The sequence below is a fragment of the Triticum urartu genome, chromosome 2A (assembly GCF_056163025.1).
Source record: "Triticum urartu cultivar PI428250 chromosome 2A, HENAU_Tu73, whole genome shotgun sequence".
NCBI lineage: Eukaryota > Viridiplantae > Streptophyta > Magnoliopsida > Poales > Poaceae > Triticum > Triticum urartu.
In genome coordinates, this window is record NC_141874.1 from 215,983,704 (window position 1) to 216,006,998 (window position 23,295).

A 23,295-nucleotide genomic window follows, 5' to 3' on the forward strand; every position below is an offset into this window, starting at 1 on the left:
CGGGCTGCCATTGTACTCACTATAAATATTACGTATATAGTACAGTTGCTACTGACATGCTTCCTTGTTCGGAGGACTTGAGTTCGATCCCTTGCGCCACAAGTTTTAATATATGGAATTGGCTGAATTGTTTTTTATTTTTCGCCCTGCCTTAGTTTATTCCTAAATTCTTTAAAGCAAAACTTTGCTATTTAAAGGTCTTGAGCACACACCCTTACGAGCCATCCGATCAGGATCCCGATCGCCAGGTGTTCCGTGGTCGGGTTTTACGGAGCGAAGGGAAACGCGAACGAACAACACACAGTGGAAGTGGGCCCCAACCAACCCACACTCTCACATCCACAAGCGCACGCCTGTTTCTTCTCCCAAATCCACCGCTGCGTTCGTCGATCCGCGGCGCCGGCCGCGCCGCACTCCGCGAGCGCCTGCTTGTCTCCCCAGCCGGCGTCAGCGGCCAAGGTGACAGATCCACAGGCTTCTCCCCCGCCCTAGATTTTCGCTCGCCGAATCCGTCGGCTCCTTGCTGCCGTCGCCTTCGCGGTCGCCGCGATTCTCGACTCCGGCGACCTCCTCCCAGCCTCCCGCGACAAGGCCGTGTCTGTGTTGGCCGCCTTCACGTCCTCCGAAGGCGAGTGCACACCCATCTCCATGAGGAAGGCGAGCGCGCACCACCCCCACGCTCCTCGTACAGTGGCGCTGGCACCGACGCCGTTGTAGCGGGCCTCTTCCTCTCAAGCATCTCGCCGCAGGCCACATCAGGGATGGCCTCGACCTCCTGCTGCTAACTGCTGGTGCACCTCCTTCTCCCTACTGCTATCTCCTGCTGCATCCTACAGCTGCCCCAGCTCCGATATCTGAACTTTTACTTGTGACCGTGTACAGGTGCTGGCTGTAGCTTGAACTGGAGGTCTGGAGCAGAAAAATTGCACCGAGGTAGCAGGTGGATGATGGTGTTGGTGCCTTTCTCTTGAATTGTTGCTGGTGATGGCTGCAATTTAAAGGAGTATTTTTTTCCTTTCTCTCCTTCCATTTCTGTAATTGTGCTTCCCCTATGCGTGATGATGTTTCTTAGCACAAGGTGCATTGGCTTGGGTTGATCTGCTGTGATAGTTCGGAGAGATGATAGTAGCAAGTATAAACTCTCTACTATGATTATATTCATAACACATGGCAAAAAAGAGACTGCATTATTAAGTAATCTGTTGTTTCGTTATCATTCTAATTCTTTTTTAGCCACTATACATGTGTCATGTATGAGAACTTGATAGATATTTGCTTATCTGTGTCCAAGTGATTACAGCATATAATAAAGCGGGGAAAACAAGATTTATATTGAGCATTGTTTTTAAGGCGGTAAGGCGACCTAAGGCGAGCACCACCCGCTCTAGCGCCTAGGCGACGCCTAAGGCGGGCATATTTGTAAGGCGCTGCCCGGGCGCCTTATCGCTTAAGCGTCGCCTAAGCATCCAATGCAGGACGCCTTAAAAACAATGATATTGAGCTATTATACTCATTTCTTCTATTGGACTTGCTCAAACTTGCATGATTTTTTTGTTAGTAGTTGCCTTGTTCCTGCTATTGGACTTGCTTAATGGGTCAACGGGCTGTTTGTATCCACTATTTTATTTTCTTCGGAAAGCAAGCTAATGAGTTGGCTGCAGAATCTATGGAAATTGTCTACAAACCCAGTATGAGTTGCTGCCTTTTAATCCCTTCTCTAAAGAAAACCTGGTTTGCTTGGATATAGTATGCAATTTGCTTAGATTAGAGCACAACTTGCCTGCAATAACTAAAGCATTTGTCCATGGGACACAACACAACTTGATGTTCCGCATAATATAGGTCCACATTTATTTGCCTGAAACTTGTATGCAAATTGCCTACAAACCAAGTTGTAGTTGCTCCTGACTTTCGCTATTTATTTTAATTCGGCTAGCAAGCTGATGAGGTTGCTACATTATCTATGGAAATTGCCTACAAACCCAATACGAGTTGCTACCTTTCAATCATTTTTTATATGTGGTGCATATACTGGTTAGTAGTCTCCATGTGTTTGTTATTTTTTCATAATAATTGCCTCAAATTTTGTATGTAGTTGCCTCAAATAACACATGAACCTTACTCTTCATTTATTTTCCTTAACATTTCATAATAATTGGGGTAATTTTATACTTGAAGTTTAAATGTGACAACACATTATCATTGTATGTTTTATCTCTTGTTTTGCTACATTGGGATTTTTTTAATTGGGGGTGCCGAATGGGGGTATTCTCCCCCCTGTTTTTTACAGCCACGTGCTTTCATTTTTGAGGCGCCTCATGTCAATGACAACACATGCCTCAGATGATTTTGTCCATGATGATCTGGGTACGTTAACAACAACAGATGCCTCAGATGAGTCATGTTTTTGTTATTTTTCGGTGCGCATTGGAAGGCGATTCGCCTGTTTTTTTGGGTTTACTTGCCTAGAATTGGTATGTGAGTTGCCAGTATCCGAGAGACGATATCCAGAAAGTCATCTGAATGCACTCTTTTTCTTTTTGTGTAGTAGGAACTAATGGATGAACCAAGCAAAAATAGCATTCAAGAAGATCATTATGCAGTTAATCGTGATGCTGATCCCTCACATGTGATTGAAGATCATCACGAGGTGTGTCCGAAAAAAGATTCAATAAACTTGTTGTGTGTACTTTTAACTTGTTGCGTGTTCTTGTTGCAGGGCCAGAGAAGCACACCCTTTATTGGGTACCAGCGTTGAGGAAGAAAGGAGATTGCTGCTAGTGGCAAACGTCTGTTGGACATCAACAGCAATTCGAGTGTTTCCACATATGGTGATTGAAATTCTAAGAAAGACACTGTCATGGAACAACCATCAAAAGCAAAATGTCAAAAGACCGGATCTAACGAGGTAATACACAGTTGCTTCACTTTTGATCAACACTTCCCAAGTTCTGATGTCAAATTGCCTAACTGTCCAGGAAATACACATGTTTCATCTGTTGTTGTATTTTTCTTCTAGAATAAGAGAACAGGGCATCGCCTGCAAGTCTTTTCAAGCTGAATAAACTTCTTGTACCTGTTCAACAAGGCCAAGCTCAAGTCACTTTCAGTCAATTTCTGACACCAGGTACCATAAATCTATCTCTATATGACAACAGTTGTTGCATAGTAGTAATCCTTTCTTGCCTAACCTTATTTTTCTTCAACCATCTTTTTTTACATTCATTTCTTTCTTTCTTAATCATGACATGTAAGTTGCCTAAACATATCACCAAAGTTGCCGAAAACACCTGAAATTTTGCTTCAGAAGAACACCCATGCCAGTTTCATGTTTGATTCATAGTACTACTGAATTTGCACAAAACAAGCCCTAAAACTTTGCCTACCATTGTTTTCTTGCAACCAGTTTTGTTACACATCATTTTCATCCTTTGCTTAAACATAACATGTAAGTTGCCTAAAACATACTCCGTCCATCCGAAAAAGCTTGTCCCTCAAATGGATGTATCTAGCGCCAAGTTAGTGCTAGATACATCCATTTGAGAGACAAGTTTGGGACAAGCTTTCTCGGACGGAGGAAGTAGCACTTAGCTGGCTAAAAACATCTGGAGTTTTGCTTCATAATACCCATACCGGTATTTCTTGCTTCACATTTGTCCTAATTTTGCCCAAACAAACCCTCAAACTTGCCTACCATTATTTTCCTTCAACCAGCCTTTTTTACATTGACTCCCCACCCTTTTTGCTTAATCTTAACATGTAAGTTGCCTAACCATAACACTTAACTTGCTTTAAACAACCAGTTGTGGCACAACACTCCTGGATTTGCCCCAATAGGGCTTGAAGCTTGCCTAAACATCTACACGCACCTTGCTTACGATCTATAGTTGCTCAAAACAGGCCAAGCAAGTTGCTTTACCAGCAAACATACTTGTGTTTCTACCAACTTATTAAGCAGAACAACAAATCCATCAAAGCAATTGGGCAAAAAATCTGACATTTGCAGCAATTAATAGCACCTATGCAACTTTGTATTTCTGTTTTTTTATCCAGTACATGTTCTTACACATTTTTTCGAACTGCAGCCTTGTGCAGATCATGGGGAAAGGTAAAGGAAGGCTTGTGTTCTTCAGTAACCCAGGGGACAAGGATGAAAGAGGCACACAATCATGGGGGAAAGTGAAAGCTAGATCTGACCTTTTTCTGTGCTTTTTCTACCCTTAGTCAATAGGAATTGCCTGGAGAACAAATCCTAAACCAACCACCATTGGAGGATTGTGGAGAGTTTTCTGTATCTGGGAGTTGTCCCTTTGTGGGTTGGGAGAGAAGAAGATGGGGCTGGGCGATTTGGTGGGGAGACGCCCAAGGGGTGGAGGAGGGAAACACGTGGGGAGGGAGGATCAGGTGAGTTCCGTGGCTCGATGGTGCGAGGAATCGGGAGCGGGGGCCAGGTACTTTCCTATCCTAGACAGGGGGGACAGAAAATTACTATTTTGGAAGGGCTGCTAGGGAACGCTAGGGAGCAGCCGACTGCTCCCTAGACGCGTCCTAGTTTATTTAGGATCCCGCTGCTATTCTGCTACAGTAATTAGTTTGGCACAGTGGCTACAGCATCACGTGCAACTATGGAAGGTCGGGGGTTCGAGTCCTATCGTGTATACATCACAAGATTTTTTTGCGAATTTTTCATTCCTTGAAGGACAACGAACGGGCCAGCCTAGTTGCATGACACCTATGCGCCGCGCGACCTATTGGCCGCAAAATGCGGCATATAGGCGAAATCACTAATTAAGGAGTACTCGTTGCAAAAACACTTCATTTTTCCAGGTCATGACAAGTGACGCACATGTAGCATGCCACTTGTCGCAACCTAGAAGTTTTCCTTTTTTGTAGATCCGTTTGTTCGAAACGTTTTATCTTTTAAACCGTGAGTCCAAATCTCGAATCGTTTTCACTATTGGATTCATCACGTCGAGATCTTCAAAATTAGATCCCATATTGATAGGTTTTGATAAACTTTTTTTTCACGAACAAAACCGGACGAAAAAAACCATGCGAAAAAACCGAAACAAGGAGCACGGTTTTTTCCCTTTCCGAAAGAGGCACGCCCGTGCCTTTTGTGGAAGCAAAACCGTGACTCTCGCGAAAGCACAACCGTGCCTCTCACGGAAGCAAAACCGTGACTCTCGCGAAAGAAAAAAAACGAAAACGCGTATTTTTTTTCTTTCTGAGAGGCACGGCCGTGACTCTCGCGAAAGCACAACCGTACCTCTCGCGGAAACAAAATCGTGCCTCTCGCGAAAGCAAAACCGTTTCTTTTGCTAGTGCTTACACTTGCCTATGTTGTTACATGGATATTTAATGGCAATTCTTGTGATGTTCCAGTTGGCCTTCTTGTTGGATCATCTGCAGTGAGTCAATCCACATAAAGAAAAAGGAAAACTTACTTGATATTATTTGCAACAATTGTTTTGGGAATGTCATGTTTGAGAGCTTCGTTCTGGAATTGAGCCCCCGTTCAACGACCATGTTGTAGTTCCAGTTGACGATGTTTCACTAGTGAATGTTGTAGACTTCTGTTTTCTTTCATTAGTAAAACATTATCTTATCAGGTTATTGTTGAACAGTTTGTGCTGCAGCATTAACAATAGTTATGGGAATAAGATACATGAAAACAAGAAAGGTAGTGCCAGCTGGAATAATTGCTTCCATCAGGTTTGTACAAAACTCGCTCTTTTCTCATGCATGTTCTTGTGTACTCCCTTCGTCTGAAAATACTTGTCGGAGAAATGGATGTATCTAGACGTATTTTAGTTCTTGATACATCCATTTTTATCTATTTTTTTGACAAGTATTTTCGGACGGAGGGAGTAATAATCTAGATGGTACAATACTATTTATTGTGCCAGGTGATTGGAACACCAAATCAACTTATCAACATACGGGATGTTTTGGTTTCTTTGTACCTGAACACATGTAGCCTAATTTGTACTTGCTTCGATCCAAATGGTTTTTAGGAACTTATACATCTTTTTCTCTGTTTACCCTTTCTTAATTTCACTTGGTCAATGGAAGATTTGACATTTCCAACACAGTAATTAAGGCCCAATAACCAGTCCTAGCCATTATTTATTCCATCCCATTCCCCTCGTCTTCCTCATCCAGAGGCGATCACTCCTCTCATCCCCACTTAAGTTCTCCTATTCTCCTGCACATACCCGTGCTGAAGCTCGCAGCAGCAATGACAAGAAGATCAGTTTGGAGGATGGTGCTGAAGCCTCGTGCATGAGTGGCAAGAAATTGACTTCAGATTACAACGTTTATATGATCAATTTGAATAGGGAAATGCACTTCGAAAGGTGTGACGTTTCATCCCAACAAAGGGGTCAATCTTGTCGTTTTGAAGATGTTGAGAAAATGATCCCTAAATTTTTTAATTGCCCTTGGTTTCTAGCAAAAGTCAAATTTTGCTTATTTATATCTGAATTTACTGACAACAAATTTGGTTCTTTATCCTTCAAACCAAATGTGTCAGTATCACCATCCAAACTGGACTTCTTGCCATTGATGTGGGAGGCTTCAACACCATCATCCTAATGGATCATATTGACATTTTTGCGCTAGACTTTACCACCTTCTCCAGAGGGGACTTTCCTTCACAGGCACACGATTTTTGAGGTGGTTTGGCTTCTCCATGGTGTTTGCAGGAGATTAGGAGAGCTTAAGTGGGGATGAGAGGAGTTATAGAAATTGAGGGGCCAGAGCAGAGAGAGAAAAAGATGTAAAAGTTCCTTCAAAAACCTAATACGACTAACATTTAGCTAAAAGTAGAGAATGGTAGGCTATCTACATTTTCGATTGGAGGGAGTATCTTAGAAGTTGGAGCTATGGTACTAATGAGGATGCCATGTATTTACGGTGGTGTGGAGATATTCAATGTTAGGTTTGGTTTGGTCGTCAGTGGTATTTTTTCATTTATTGTCAAGGACTCAAGGTACTCTCAAACTGGCCCATTGGCAAGCGGTAAGTGCCAATTACTGTGCTCTTTTAGGAAATTCGGTGCAAACTAGTTTCAATGTTACAATGCTCAGTTTTGGAGAGGAACTGTGGCAATTTTCCGAATTCACTAGCAATTCCAAAACAATAAAACAACAAACTTTTGAAATTAGCTTCATATTGATATGTTCCTTCCTTCCCCATCTCAACAGTGGAAGTTCTTTCGTGCTAGATTTCAACTAAGATTTACCAGATGGATTTCAAGGAGGATTACAACTAGTATTTGAACAGCCTTAAAACTACGGGCTCTTCCTCCTCTTGGAAGTGACCTCACAGGCGGGGGAGGCTTCAGCGGCCGTGACTTTCGCGGCCACGTAGCCGACGAACGCATGTGTGTCCTTAATGCGGAGTAAGGCCACATTCTTGAAGGCCGGCGTAAGCGCTGCGTTCCTTTCTGCCCAGGCGGCCATCGACATGTGGCCAAAGTAGGCGAGGGCAACGGGTAGGTGGGGGTGCCAATGGTTGATTCAACGTTACGACGCACGTCCTCGTTGACCTACTCGGAGTAGTCCCACGCCCTTCCCAAGAACTCTCTCTTTCTCTCTACGGGCGGTCCTCTTTGGCCTCGCCGGGGAAAGGTCCGCGAGGAGGGTGCGCCTGCACTGACATGGTCGATGTGTCGGGGAACGTAGTAATTTCAAAAAAATTCCTACGCACACGCAAGATCATGGTGATGCATAGCAATGAGAGGGGAGAGTGTTGTCTATGTACCCTCGTAGACCGTTTGCGGAAGCGTTATATCAATGCGGTTGATGTAGTCGTACGTCTTCACGGCCGACCGATCCAAGTACCGAAAGCACGGCACCTCCGAGTTCTGCACACGTTCGGCTCGGTGACGTCCTCGCCTTCTCGATCCAGCAAGAGGGGCAAAGTAGTAGATGAGTTCCGGCAGCACGACGGCGTGGTGACGGTGTTGGTGAAGAACAATCTCCGCAGGGCTTCGCCTAAGCACTACGAAAACTATGACGGAGGATAAACTAGAGGGGACGGGGTTGCCGACACACAGCTTCATGTTTCTTGATGTCTCCTTGGTGCTAGCCCTACCCCTCTATTTATATGTTTAGCCCTGGGGTCGAAACTTGGAGTAAAAGCCTCCTCAAAGTCGGTTTCACCCGAAAGGCAAGAGTCCTTCTCGGACTCCAAGGCTAGACGCCAGGGTTCTCGGCGTCTACCCCCTAGACGCCAGGGTTCCTGGCGTCTAGCCTCTGGTCTCCGCAAAATTTCCTTTTGCACTTTCCAAAAGCCTCGTGGGCTTGCCCTTTGGCCCAGATAAAGTGTTCTCGTGCCCAAACATTTCGGGAAACATCCGGAACCCCTTCCGGTGAATTCCGGAACCCTTCCGAAGATCAAACACTACTATCCACATATCAATCTTTACTTCCGGACCATTCCGGAGTTCCTCGTCATATCTGTGATCTCATCCAAAACTCCGAACAACATTCGGTCACCAACATACATAACTCATAGTACTATATTGTCAACGAATGTTAAGCGTGCGGACCCTACGGGTTCGAGAACTATGTAGACATGACCGAGACACCTCTCTTGACAATAACCAATAGCGGGACCTGGATGCCCATATTGGCTCCTACATATTCTACGAAGATCTTTATCGGTCAGACCGCATAACAACATACGTTGTTCCCTTTGTTATCGGTATGTTACTTGCCCGAGATTCGATCGTCGGTATCTCAATACCTAGTTCAATCTCGTTACCGGCAAGTCTCTTTACTCGTTCCTTAATACATCATCCCGCAACTAACTCATTAGTTGCAATGCTTGCAAGGCTTATAGTGATGTGCATTACCGAGTGGGCCCAGAGATACCTCTCCGACAATCGGAGTGACAAATCCTAATCTCGGAATACGCCAACCCAACAAGTACCTTCGGAGACACCTGTAGAGCACCTTTATAATCACCCAGTTACGTTGTGACGTTTGGTAGCACACAAAGTGTTCCTCCGGTAAACAGGAGTTGCATAATCTCATAGTCATAGGAACATGTATAAGTCATGAAGAAAGCAATAGCAACAAACTAAACGATCAAGTGCTAAGCTAACGGAATGGGTCAAGTCAATCACATCATTCTCCTAACGATGTGATCCCGTTAATCAAATGACAACTCATGTCTATGGTTAGGAAACATAACCATCTTTGATCAACGAGCTAGTCAAGTAGAGGCATACTAGTGACACCCTGTTTGTCTATGTATTCACACATGTATTATGTTTCCGGTTAATACAATTCTAGCATGAATAATAAACATTTATCATGATATAAGGAAATAAATAATAACTTTATTATTGCCTCTAGGGAATATTCCCTTCAGTCTCCCACTTGCACTAGAGTCAATAATCTAGTTCACATCTCCATCTGATTTAATCCAATAGTTCACATCACCATGTGATTAACACCCATAGTTCACATCGACATGTGACCAACACCCAAAGGGTTTACTAGAGTCAATAATCTAGTTCACATCGCTATGTGATTAACAACCAAAGAGTACTAAGGTGTGATCATGTTTTGCTTGTGAGAGAAGTTTAGTCAACGGGTCTGCCACATTCAGATCCGTACGTATTTTGCAAATTTCTATGTCAACAATGCTCTACACGGAGCTACTCTAGATTATTGCTCCCACTTTCAATATGTATCCAGATTGAGACTTAGAGTCATCTGGATCAGTGTCAAAACTTGCATCGACATAACCCTTTAAGACGAACCTTTTGTCACCTCCATAATCGAGAAACATATCCTTATTCTACTAAGGATAATTTTGACCAATGTCCAGTGATCTACTCCTAGATCACTATTGTACTCCCTTGCCAAACTCAGGGCAGGGTATACAATAGGTCTGGTACACAGCATGGCATACTTTATAGAACCTATGGCTGAGGCATAGGGAATGACTTTCATTCTCTCTCTATCTTCTGCCGTGGTCGGGTTTTGAGTCTTACTCAACTTCACACCTTGTAACACAGGCAAGAACTCCTTCTTTGACTGTTCCATTTTGAACTACTTCAAAATCTTATCAAGGTATGTACTCATTGAAAAACTTATCAAGCGTCTTGATCTATCTCTATAGATCTTGATGCTCAATATATAAGCAGCTTCACCGAGGTCTTTCTTTGAAAAACTCCTTTCAAACATTCCTTTATGCTTTGCAGAATAATTCTACATTATCTCCGATCAACAATATGTCATTCACATATATTTATCAGAAATGCTGTAGTGCTCCCACTCACTTTCTTGTAAATACAGGCTTCACCGCAAGTCTGTATAAAACTATATGCTTTGATCAACTTATCAAAGCGTATATTCCAACTCCGAGATGCTTGCACCAGTCCATAGATGGATCGTTGGAGCTTGCATATTTTGTAAGTACCTTTAGGATTGACAAAACCTTCTGGTTGCATCATATACAACTCTTCTTTAATAAATCCCTTAAGGAATGAAGTTTTGTTTATCCATTTGCTAGATTTCATAAAATGCGGCAATTGCTAACATGATTCGGACAGACTTAAGCATAGATACGAGTGAGAAACTCTCATCGTAGTCAACACCTTGAACTTGTCGAAAACTTTTTTGTGATAATTCTAGCTTTGTAGATAGTAACACTACTATCAGCGTCCGTCTTCCTCTTGAAGATCCATTTAATCTCAATGGCTCGCCGATCATTGGGCAATTCAATCAAAGTCCATACTTTGTTCTCATACATGGATCTCATCTCAGATTTCATGGCCTCAAGCCATTTCACAGAATCTGGGCTCATCATCGCTTCCTCATAGTTCGTAGGCTCGTCATGGTCAAGTAACATGACCTCCAGAACAGGATTATTGTACCACTCTGGTGCGGATCTCACTCTGGTTTACCTACGAGGTTTGGTAGTAACTTGAGTTACATGATCATCATCATTAGCTTCCTCACTAATCGGTGTAGTAGTCACAGGAACAGATTTCTGTGATGAACTACTTTCCAATAAGGGAGCAGGTACAGTTACCTCATCAAGTTCTACTTTCCTCCCACTCACTTCTTTTGAGAAAAACTCCTTTTCTAGAAAGGATCCATTCAAAGCAACGAATATATTGCCTTCGGATCTGTGATAGTAGGTGTACCTAACATTTTCTTTTGGGTATCCTATGAAGACGCACTTCTCCGATTTGGGTTAGAGCTTATCAGGTTGAAACTTTTTCACATAAGCATTGCAACCTCAAACTTTAAGAAACGACAGCTTAGGTTTGTCGCCAAACCATAGTTCATATGGTGTCGTCTCAACGGATTTAGATGGTGCCCTATTTAATGTGAATGCAACTGTCTCTAATGCATAACCCCAAAACGATAGTGGTAGATCGGTAAGAGACATCATAGATCGCACCATATCTAATAAAGTACGGTTATGACGTTCGGACACACCATTACACTGTGGTGTTCCAGGTGGCGTGAGTGGTGAAACTATTTCACATTGTTTTAACTGAAGGCCAAACTCTTAACTCAAATATTTTACCTCTGCGATCATATCGTAGAAACTTTTGTTTTCTTGTTACGATGATTCTCCACTTCACTCTGAAATTCTTTGAACTTTTCAAATGTTTCAGACTTGTGTTTCATTAAGTAGATATACCCATATCCGCTCAAATCATCTGTGAAGGTCAGAAAATAACGATACTTGCCGTGAGCCTTAACACTCATCGGACCGCATACATCAGTATGTATTATTTCCAATAAGTCAGTTGCTCGCTCCATTGTTCCGGAGAACGGAGTCTTAGTCATCTTGCCCATGAGGCATGGTTCGCAAGCATCAACTGATTCATAATCAAGTGATTCCAAAAGCCCATCAGCATGGATTTTCTTCATGCGCTTTACACCAATATGACCTAAACGGCAGTGCCACAAATAAATTGCACCATCATTATTAACTTTGCATCTTTTGGTTTTAATATTATGAATATGTGTATCACTACGATCGAGATCCAACGAACCATTTTCATTGGGTGTGTAACCATATAAGGTTTTATTCATGTAAACAGAACAACAATTTATTCTCTTACTTAAATGAATAACTGTATTGCAATAAACATGATCAAATCATATTCATGCTCAACGCAAACACCAAATAACACTTATTTAGGTTAAACACTAATCCCAAAAGTATAGGGAGTGTGCGATGATGATCATATCAATCTTGGAACCACTTCCAACACACATCGTCACTTCACCCTTAACTAGTCTATGTTCATTCTGCAACTCCTATTTTGAGTTACTACTCTTAGCAACTGAACCAGTATCAAATACCGAGGGGTTGCTACGAACACTAGTAAAATACACATCAATAATCTGGATATCAAATATACCTCTGTTCACTTTGGCATCCTTCTTATCCGCCAAATACTTGGGGCAGTTCCGCTTCTAGTGACCAGTCCCTTTGCAGTAGAAGCACTTAGTCTCAGGCTTACGACCAGACTTGGGCTTCTTCACTTGAGCAGCAACTTGCTTGCCGTTCTTCTTGAAGTTCCCCTTCTTCCATTTGCCCTTTTCTTGAAACTAGTGGTCTTGTCTATCATCAACACTTGATATTTTTCTTGATTTTTACCTTCGTCGATTTCAGCATTACAAAGAGCTTGGGAATCATTTCCGTTATCCCTTGCATATCATAGTTCATCACGAAGTTCTACTAACTTGGTGATGGTGACTAGAGAATTCTGTCAATCACTATTTTATCTGGAAGATTAACTCCCACTTGATTCAAGTGATTGTACTACCCAGACAATCTGAGCACATGCTCACTGCTTGAGCTATTCTCCTCCATCTTTTAGCTATAGAACTTGTTGGAGACTTCATATCTCTCAACTTGGGTATTTTCTTGAAATATTAACTTCAACTCCTGGAACATCTCATATGGTTCATGACGTTCAAAACGTCTTTGAAGTCCCTATTCTAAGTCGTTTAAGCATGGTGCACTAAACTATCAAGTAGTCATCATATTGAGCTAGCCAAATGTTCATAACATCTGCATCTGCTCATGCAATAGGTTCGTCACCTAGCGGTGCATCAAAGACATAATTCTTCTGTGCAGCAATGAGGATAAACCTCAGATCACGGATCCAATCCGCATCATTGCTACTAACATCTTTCAACTTAGTTTTCTCTAGGAACATATCAAAAATAAAACAGGGGAGCTAAACGCGAGCTATTGATCTAAAACATAGATATGCTAATACTACTAGGACTAAGTTCATGATAAATTAAAGTTCAATTAATCATATTACTTAAGAACTCCCACTACTAGGAAAAGGCCTACTAATGGCGCACCTAATTTGGCCATTAATGGCGCATTACTGGTGCGCCATTAGTGCCACGCCATTAGTATATTTTACTAATGGTGCACCACTGGTGCGCCATTAGTATCTGGTATACTAATGACGGACCTCAGATGCGCCATTAGTATATACAACAGTGCGCCATTAGTATGCCTCCCAGGGGGCCATGTATACCCATGTGCTTTGGCATACTAATGGCGCACAACAACAAGATGCGCCATTAGTAACTTCGGCATACTAATGGCGCACTGTTTAATGATGCGCCATTAGTATCCTTTGGCATACTAATGGCGCACTGTGATGTGATGCACCATTAGTATGAATATTAGGTTTTTTTTATTTTTTTATTTTCTGTTTTTTTGCACAGGTTACAAAATGTATAATTGGACAAAATATAGACAGCACACATCAACAACAGATTCATCGAATACAATAGAAGATTAGTCTCTGAATACAATTCATCATATTAGTCTCCGAATACAATTCATCATATTAGTCTCCGAATTGAAAAGACCGAACAAAGATAGAACATTATATTACAAGTCTCGAGACCGCGAGTAGCGAGTTTGTCTTCACATCACAACATGGAAAATACATTGGCATGTGAAGAGGTGAAACAATATATGCATCTCCAAGCAGTATCATTCAACATTTTGGACAAACCACTACAAGCAATACTGGATCAGATACAAGAAGAATGTGAGAAAATGCAGACAAATACTAACAGATTGAGGTGTTTAACTTGTGGTGCTCTCTGTGCTATTAACATTTCAAGTCAAAACCTTTTCTGGTTAGTAAGTGTTTCTTGAGCATATGTATGTAGTAAGTGTTTCTGCTCTCAGTGTTTCAGAACACATATTTTAGCTACCTAGTACCAGTGCTATTACCCAGCAGTTAATTAGCTTTTTCTTTTGCTTTTCAGTGCCAAATTCTAGCTAGTACCAGCAAATTAACATCTAGCAGCAATCATTTTCAAATATATATACACTGGACATTTTAATATTAACCTAAGGAAAAATGAATAGTTAGGTTAATTACCCACTGTTAGTTATTCAGTCTGATGCTTTGTTCTACACTTTGATGCAAATTAGTATATAGAAGAAGCTATTTACTAGCAGTACCATATATAAAAGACATCCAGTCTGATGCTATTTACTAGCAGTAGTAGCAGTTTTTTTTCTTCTTCATTAACTGTACTAGCAGTTTTTTTTCTTCTTCATTAACTGTATTAGCTATTTACTAGCAGTACTAGCACTTGGATCATATGCTAATGCTACATTGATACATCATCATGCTAGGTAATATTAAACCCAAGCAACTTTATAATCAACCCAAGATACATCAACTACTGCACTGTCCTGCCTAATAAAAACAATCATGCCAATATATAGTATATAAATCTGAATTTGTGTTTACAAGAAGAGTGCCCATTGCAATGTAAACCTGAGAACACAACTCACCTCAAGTGCAGGATATAGCAGACACCTACTTCTTCAGTCAAGTGCAGTAAAAGACCGTTTGCAGAACCTGTTTAGTCAGAGTTGAACATTAGAATCCATACTATGCTCTACTATGCTTGTAAAGGAACACTATGCTTGTAATGGATGCAGTTGAAGCAGGTTGGGTTGCTGGACTTTGCTATGCTTGGAGAAGGTGCATTGCGTACCGAGAGCTAAACATACGAGCACATCTCGGATTTGTTCTCAGAACATGGAAATGGAAAATGCAGGTTGACATTTCATCTAGTAGTGAGCAAGCAGAAGAATAAAGGCATTGGGAAAACTAGGTGCACTGTATTTTGGGTAACATGGCCACATGTTCTCGGTTTGGCCACAATTCAAGCATTGTATTCTTGGGTCAATCTGGGTCACATGGTTTGCAATTCAACCAATTTTGGGTCAATGTGGGTAACATGGTTTGCAACTGAACCAATTTTGGGTTTGTTTGACTTTGCTGCCACTGGAGAAGGCGCATTGCATACCGAGAGGTGGTCGAGGAAGGCGAGCACGGCCTCGTCGACGGTGGTGAGGTTCTGCACCGCAGGGCCCAGCTTCTTGCCGATCCAAGCGACAATGGCGTCCCTGCAGCAAAGCAAAAACAAAATTCTCAGCAGCTGCGGAGCGGGAACAGGGAGGGAATTGGGGATCTGCAGAAATTTCTCACTTGGTCCTCTCGCCGGAGTAGTCCCTGGGCACGCCGTCGATGAAGAAGAGGAGGGTGGGGTAGCCCTGCACGCCGTGCGCCTGCGCCAGGTCGTGCTCCTCGGTGGCGTCGGGGCGGCGTCGAGGCGGCGTCGAGGCGGCGGGGCAGCGGCGTCGAGGCGTCGAGGCGGCGTCGGGGCGTCGAGGCGGCGTCGGGGCGTCGAGGCGGCGTCGAGGCGTCGAGGCGGCATCGGGGCGGCGTCGAGGCGGCGGGGCAGCGGCGTCGGGAGAGGAGAGGGGAAGGGGATCGAGGGCAAGGGCGAGGGAGAGAGAGGGGATAGGTTTGGGCCGGGGAGGAAATATGGATGGGGGCGGCACAATACTAATGGCGCACCACCCCTCGATGCGCCATAAGTACATCCATACTAATGGCGTACCTCACCCTGGTGCGCCATTAGTATTTTTTTTTTGATTTCTGCTTGAGCAAAAAAAACATACTAATGGCACACTGTTCCACAGTGCGCCATTACTAGTTTAAACTAGTAATGGCGCACGATGGAACAGTGCGCCATTAGTAGTTTTGCAAAAAAAGGAATAAAAAATATAATAAAAAAACAACATTAGTGGCGCACTTTCTGACAGGTGCGCCATTACTAGTTACAATTAGTAATGGCGCACTGTGTCTGGATGCGCCATTAGTATGTTTGGACAGGCGCACTAGTTCAAAAAAAAATTGATACTAATGACGCACCCTGGGCCAGGTGCGCCATTAGTAGTTTCAACTCTAATGGCGTATTAGAAGGTGGTGCGCCATTAGTATATACTAATGGCGCACCGCTTGTCTGGTGCGCCATTAGTGTCAATCCCATATATAGCCCTTTTTCTAGTAGTGTCCCAATTAGATAGACATCCCTCTAATCCTCTAAGTGATCACGTGATCCAAATCAACTAAACCATGTCCGATCATCACGTGCGATGGAGTAGTTTCAATGGTGAACATCATTATGTTGATCATATCTACTATATGATTCACGCTCGACCTTTTGGTCTCCGTGTTCCGAGGCCATATCTGTTATATGCTAGGCTTGTCAAGTTTAACCTGAGTATTCCGCGTGTGCAACTGTTTTGCACCTATTGTATTTGAACGTAGAGCCTATCACGCCCGATCATCACGTGGTGTCTCAGCACGAAGAACTTTCGCAACGGTGCATACTCAGGGAGAACACTTATACTTTGATAATTTAGTGAGGGATCATCTTATAATGCTACCGTCAATCAAAGCAAGATAAGATGCATAAAAGATAAACATCACATGCAATCAATATAAGTGATATGAAATGGCCATCATCATCTTGTACTTGTGATCTCCCTCTCCGAAGTATCGTCATGATCACCATCGTCACCGTGAAAGTGCAACTATCCCTGGGTGGTTTTGGTAATTCCTAACAACATATAGCTCATTGAGCTAACATTATTCCAAGATTAATATTTCAGGAAAAGCTCAATGAATGGCATGGAATGGATGAGGAAAGTGGATCCCTCAAAATTCTAAGGACAAAAAGTTTGGCTCAAGCTTCAAGATCAAGACTCTACATTTTATATTTTAGTGATCCAAGATCACATTGAGTCTATAGGGAAAGGCAATACTATCAAGGAGGTATGAGGTGTTGCTTAATGGCTTGCTTGCTCAAAGTGCTTAGTGATATGCTCCAAAATCCTCAACTAACTTCCTACATCCACATATGACCTAAACCAAAAGTCAAACTCGGCCCCACCGATTCTTTCTATCCAGCGCCATCGAGTTTCAAATGTCATAGCCACTGCCACAAACCCTAGGCAAATCGGTCTCACCGATAGGGATCTCGGTCTCACCGAGATGGGATTGTAATCTCTCTGTTTCCCTTCGTAACGTTTCGGTCTTACCGAGATGAGCGACCGGTCCCACCGAGATTGCAATGTAAACTCTCTGTTTCCCTTCTGTAACATTTCGGTCTCACCGAGATGAGCGAATCGGTCCCACCGAGTTTACCTGACCAACTCTCTGGTTAGCTTATTATCAAAATCGGTCCCACTGAGTTTGTGTAATCGGTCACACTGAGATTAGGTTATGCCCTAACCCTAACCATATCGGTCCTACCGAGTTTCATCTCAGTCCCACCGAAAATCCTAACGGTCACTAGGTTTGTTGAATCGGTCCGACCGAGTTTAATCATTCGGTCCCACCGAGTTTGGAAAATTGTGTGTAACGGTTAGATTCTGTGTGGAGGCTATATATACCCCTCCACCCACTCTTCATTCATAGAGAGAGCCATCAGAACATACCTACACTTCCAATACACATTTTCTAAGAGAGAACCACCTATACTTGTGTTGAGGTCAAGATATACCATTCCAACCATATGAATCTTGATCTCTAGCCTTCCCAAGTCGCTTTCCACTCAAATCTTCTTTCCACCAAATCCAAATCCTGTGAGAGAGAGTTGAGTGTTGGGGAGACTATCATTTCAAGCACAAGAGCAAGGAGTTCATCATCAACACACCATTTGTTACTTCTTGAAGAGTGGTGTCTCCTAGATTGGCTAGGTGTCACTTGGGAGCCTCCAACAAGATTGTGGAGTTGAACCAAGGAGTTTGTAAGGGCAAGGAGATCGCCTACTTCATGAAGATCTACCGCTAGTGAGGCAAGTACTTCGTCAGCGACGGTCATGATGAAATAGACAAGGTTGCTTCTTCGTGGACCCTTCGTGGACTCGCGCAACCGTTACCCTCCGTGGATTGAAGTCTCCATCAACGTGGATGTACGATAGCACCACCTATCGGAACCACGACAAAAACATCCGTGTCTCCAATTGCGTTTGAATCCTCCAAACCCTTCCCTTTATATTGTTGCAAGTTGCATGCTTTACTTTCCGCTACTCATATACTCTTTTGCATGCTTGCTTGAATTGTGTGGAGATTGCTTGACTTGTGCTAAGATAGCTAAAATCTGCCAAGAACTAAAATTGGGAAAAGGCTAGATTTTTATTTGGTCAAGTAGTCTAATCACCCCCCTCTAGACATACTTTCGATCCTACAAGTGGTATCAGAGCTTTGGTCTCCATTTGCTTTGATTTCCATAGCTTTTGGTGGTCATAGCCTTGGTTTCACAACCTAGGAGAGTATGACGTCTAGCGAGGGAAATTATCACCGTAGAGGTCCTTACTTTGATGGTACTAATTTTGCTACTTGGAAGCATAAGATGAAAATGCATATTATTGGACATAACCCCGCCGTTTGGGCTATTGTGTGTGTTGGCTTGCAAGGTGAATTCTTTGATGGGAGAGAACCGAATCGTGAAGCTACCGCGGATGAGTTGAAGATGCTATAATACAATGCTCAAGCTTGTGATATCCTCTTCAACGGATTGTGCCCCGAAGAATTCAACAAAATCAGCCGTCTTGAGAATGCAAAAGGAAATTTGGGATACTTTGATTGATATGCATGAAGGTACCGACTCCGTCAAGGAATCCAAATTGGATGTGCTTCAAAGTCAACTTGACAAGTTCAAAATGAAGGATGGTGAAGGTGTCGCTGAAATGTACTCTAGGCTTGCTCTTATCACAAATGAGATTGCCGGCTTAGGGAGTGAAGAGATGACAGATAGATTCATCATCAAGAAGATCCTAAGAGCCTTGGATGGAAAATATGATACCATGTGCACATTGATCCAAATGATGCCCAATTACAAAGATCTCAAGCCAACGGAAGTCATTGGAAGAATTGTTGCTCATGAGATGTCACTCAAGGATAAAGAGGAACTTCACAACAAATCAAGTGGTGCTTACAAAGCCTCATGTGAAGCCCCCACATCATCGAGTGAGAAACAAACCTTCAATGAAGAATTGAGCTTAATGGTGAAGAACTTCAACAAGTTCTACAAGAGTAGAAGCAAAGAGAGAAGCTCCAAGTCAAGGTCCTACAATGACAAAAGATCTTCTAGTCGAGAGCGAAACTGCTACAATTGTGGAAGGCCTGGACACTATTCCAATGAGTGTACGGCCCCCTACAAGAGAAGAAGTAGAAGAGAAGAATCACCATCTAGAGAAAGAAGGAGTAGAGATGATCGTTATGAACGAAGACCCTCACGGAGAAGCAAGGATTCGGAAAGAAAGGACAAGTCATCAAGGAGCTACACAAAACGAAGATATCAAGCTCATGTTGGTGAATGGGTATCCGGCTCCGACTCCGACAACCACTCCGAGAGAAGCTATCACTCCGACTCCGAATATACTCAAGATGAAGGTGTTGCCGGTCTAGCACTTGTGACAACCAACTCCTACGACATATTTGACTCACCAAATGAAGGAGTTGGAACATGCTTCATGGCTAAAGGCCCAAAGGTATCACACCCCGAGTATGTTGATTTCAATAGTGATGAAGATGACTTGTTAGGTGATGATGATTTATTTGTTGACAACTCTAGTGATGAATACTATGATGAAACGTCAATTAATCATGCTAATCAAGATGAAACGAATGACAATGATAAGGAGAAGATTGAGTCTCTAACTAAAGAACTAAACACTCTGAAGTTAGCTCATGAAACTATCTTAGGAGATCATCGAGAACTATTAAGGACTCATGAGAAATTGCGCTTTGAAAAGCTCAACCTTGAGCAAGAGCATGCGTTCTTAAAAGCAATCAATGATGATCTTCGTAAGAAAAGTTCTTCTTACATTGCCAAGCGTTTACTCTTATCCACTTACATGCCTCAAGTCAAGTCTAGTAACAAGAACAAGAAAGATTCTTCCTCTAGTAGTAACAATAATCATGCTAAATCCAATATTGTTGCTTCTAGTAGTTCTGTTGATTCCACTAATGATTCTCTTAGCCAAGTTACACTTGAGCAAGAAAATAGCTTATTGAAGGGAATTATAGAGAAAGGTGTTTACAAGAGCCTTGCCAGAAGTAAGCAATTCGAGGTGTAGCGACCAGACCTCAAACAGTCTGATCTCTGTGCTCCGGTGTCATCCCTGGATCAGTAATGCTGACACCACACAGTACTCGGAGGATTTATAATAGAGTTGCAATCACACACTTATTACATCAAGTGTCTCAATAGAGAACTTGTTACAATAAATATGGCTTAAGGCCATCTAATAACGATAACAGCGGAAGGCTTGGAAGATAAGTGAGTCCATCAACTCCAACGGCATCACTGAGTATAGAACCACAACCTAAAACCTCCTTAATCGTCGTCTGAAAAGTATGCAACATTAACGTTGCAGCCCGAAACGGGTCAGCACATGGAATATGCTGGCAAGGTAACACATAGAGAGTAATGGAATGAAATAGCTATACTATATGCATATCTGGCTGGTGGAAAGCTCTATGGTTACAGTTTTGCGTAAAGCCAATTTTCCCCTACTTCAAAGGAATAAATTTATTTAACTATCATGGTAGTTGTTAAACATTGAGAATGGTTGACAACATTCTCAATCCCAATTAAAAATATCATTAACAAAACCCCACAAAATTAATTTAGAGTAACATGTTGAGATTCACATGATAATCCAAGTACTAGATACTCAAGATTGTCCATAACCGGGGACACGGCTAACCATGATTAGTTTATTACACTCTGTAGAGGTTTGCACACTTTTCCCCACAAGACTCGATCGCCTCTGTTTGGTTTCTCGCACTACATGGTGTTTGAGAAGACGGATGACCGAGACATAGTCTTTCAGAAGCGCTAGCACCTTACGATTGGGTAGACCATACCACCTACATCCCCTACATCTGCTAGTCTACCACTGTAAGAGTTCGCACGACCTAGTCAACTATGCTAGAGCCCATAATAGCTTGTGGCTACACACGGAAGTTTCTAGTATGAATAGTCTCATGATCCCTTTGAGCCTGGGTGGCGGTCCAAAAGAAAACAGGCAAGTCTTGGAATACCCAGGTGCCTCAATCCACCCAGATGTGTGTTTAAGTTGCCACCTTAGATAAACCATTAATTAACAAACTCACATCTCTCATGGATATCACTCACCCAATCCACGTCTACTAGCATAGCAAGACATAAAAAGCAAACGTAGAAGTAACTCCCAAAGGTTTGAAAATAAACAGGTAATAGGTACTACCTCAACTACTTCCCATCCCACAATTTAATTAGATCCTAATCATGCAATGTGTGAGGATTGATCTAATGCAATAAAATTGGGTAGTAGAAAAGGTATGATCAAAGTGTTACTTGCCTTGCTGATGATCCGGAAAACCTAGCGATTCGAAGTAACAAGCGGTGCACTCCGGGTACTCTATTGCAAACAAACAAACAAGCATACAATAAGTACTCGTCTAATGCACGGGTAAAACTCAAATAAGAGATCTAACCATAAGGTTCAACTTAAGAACTCCGGTTTGCAAAAAGAATCAAATCGAACGAAGCAACAAAAGTCAAACGGCGAAAGAAAACAACTTCGTTCTACTAATCTGGATCTAAGGCAAATTTTACAGTAGCAAAAACTTATTTAAGTTGGTTAAATGGATAGAGGGTTTTGAAACGAAACTCCAGGCGCTTGATTCGCCTGATTCCGATAAACGAGCGAAAAGTTATACTAAAACGAAAATCGGATCAGGAATCGCGATCAGAAAAATCACGGATTTAATCCGAGAAAAAGAAAAACGACGAACGTTCGCTAGAATGAACGAACGGACGAACGCTCGCTATTTAAATAAACCGGAAAAACCGATCTATTTTAAAAAAACCGAAACTAAAAAAAACGATGGAAAAACCGAACGGTTTTTAGAAAAAAAACGGCGCGGAAATCGAGGCGACCTCGGGCGGCGTGTCGGCGGCGGCTCGGCAAGGGTTTGGCTGGGGCTGGGCCTCCCCCACCCCCCGGCTAATATAGCCTAGTCAGTCCGGAGTCCAAGTCGGACACGGCCCGTTAGGTCGGTTCGTTTTTTTATGAATAATTACGCGTGGAAGAAAAATAAAAAGAAATACTAAACGGACTCCAAAAATCCCGAAATAAATTTTCCCGGGCTTCTAAAATCAAGCTTCACAAGGTGAACATTTATTTGGGGCCTAAATGCAATTTTGAAAAACGCACATTTTTCCTAAATTCAAATAAAATAACGAAAAACTCCGAAATAAAATCTTATTTGATTTTATTATTAAATCCTCAATATTTCTTTATTTTGGGAAAGTCATTTTATTCCCTCTCTCATATTTTTTGCAATAGAAATAATTGACGATAAAATAACAAAATCAAATGATCCTATTCTCAAAATTTGAGAAAACTCAAATATGAAAATAACGAAATCCCCAACTCTCTCCGTGGGTCCTTGAGTTGCGTAGAATTTCTAGGATCAAACCAAAAGAAAATTAAAATATGATATGCAATGATGATCTAATGTACAGCATTCCAAATTGAAAATTTGGGATGTTACACGAGGAAATTGTACGCAAGCAAGGAAGGCACCGGAAGAATCAAGGTGTTGGTTTTGAACGAAAGTTCAATGCCAATGGAGTTGAGTGGGAAGAAGATCAATACCCTAAGATGAAGTTTGTTCCTCAACAAGATAAGTATGATCCTACTTCTCTCAAAAGGACACAAGCTCAAGATGATCTTCCACCACAAGACCACAAGCAAAAAGGCAAGGACAAGCTTCAAGAGGAAACTAATGCATTTGAAGAAGCTCCTAAGGCCTTGGTCAAGTGGGTTCCCAAGACTACTTCAAGTTCCACTTCATCAAGTACAACTACAACACCGAGGATTCCCATCAAGATGGTGTGGA

General features: G+C 42.3%; 1 long non-coding RNA gene across 2 annotated transcripts; it reads left to right on the top strand.

The window, feature by feature from the left end:
• Positions 1 to 234: 234 nt before the first annotated feature.
• Positions 235 to 4,339, top strand: LOC125537189 (uncharacterized). 2 transcript variants are annotated; one of them, XR_007295671.2, is made up of 6 exons: positions 235 to 791; positions 883 to 2,367; positions 2,549 to 2,650; positions 2,720 to 2,908; positions 3,020 to 3,127; positions 4,086 to 4,339. It is a non-coding gene; the product is annotated as an uncharacterized LOC125537189 (long non-coding RNA). The 2 variants fall into 2 exon arrangements; XR_007295670.2 differs by having other exon boundaries at positions 883 to 2,650.
• Positions 4,340 to 23,295: the final 18,956 nt, after the last annotated feature.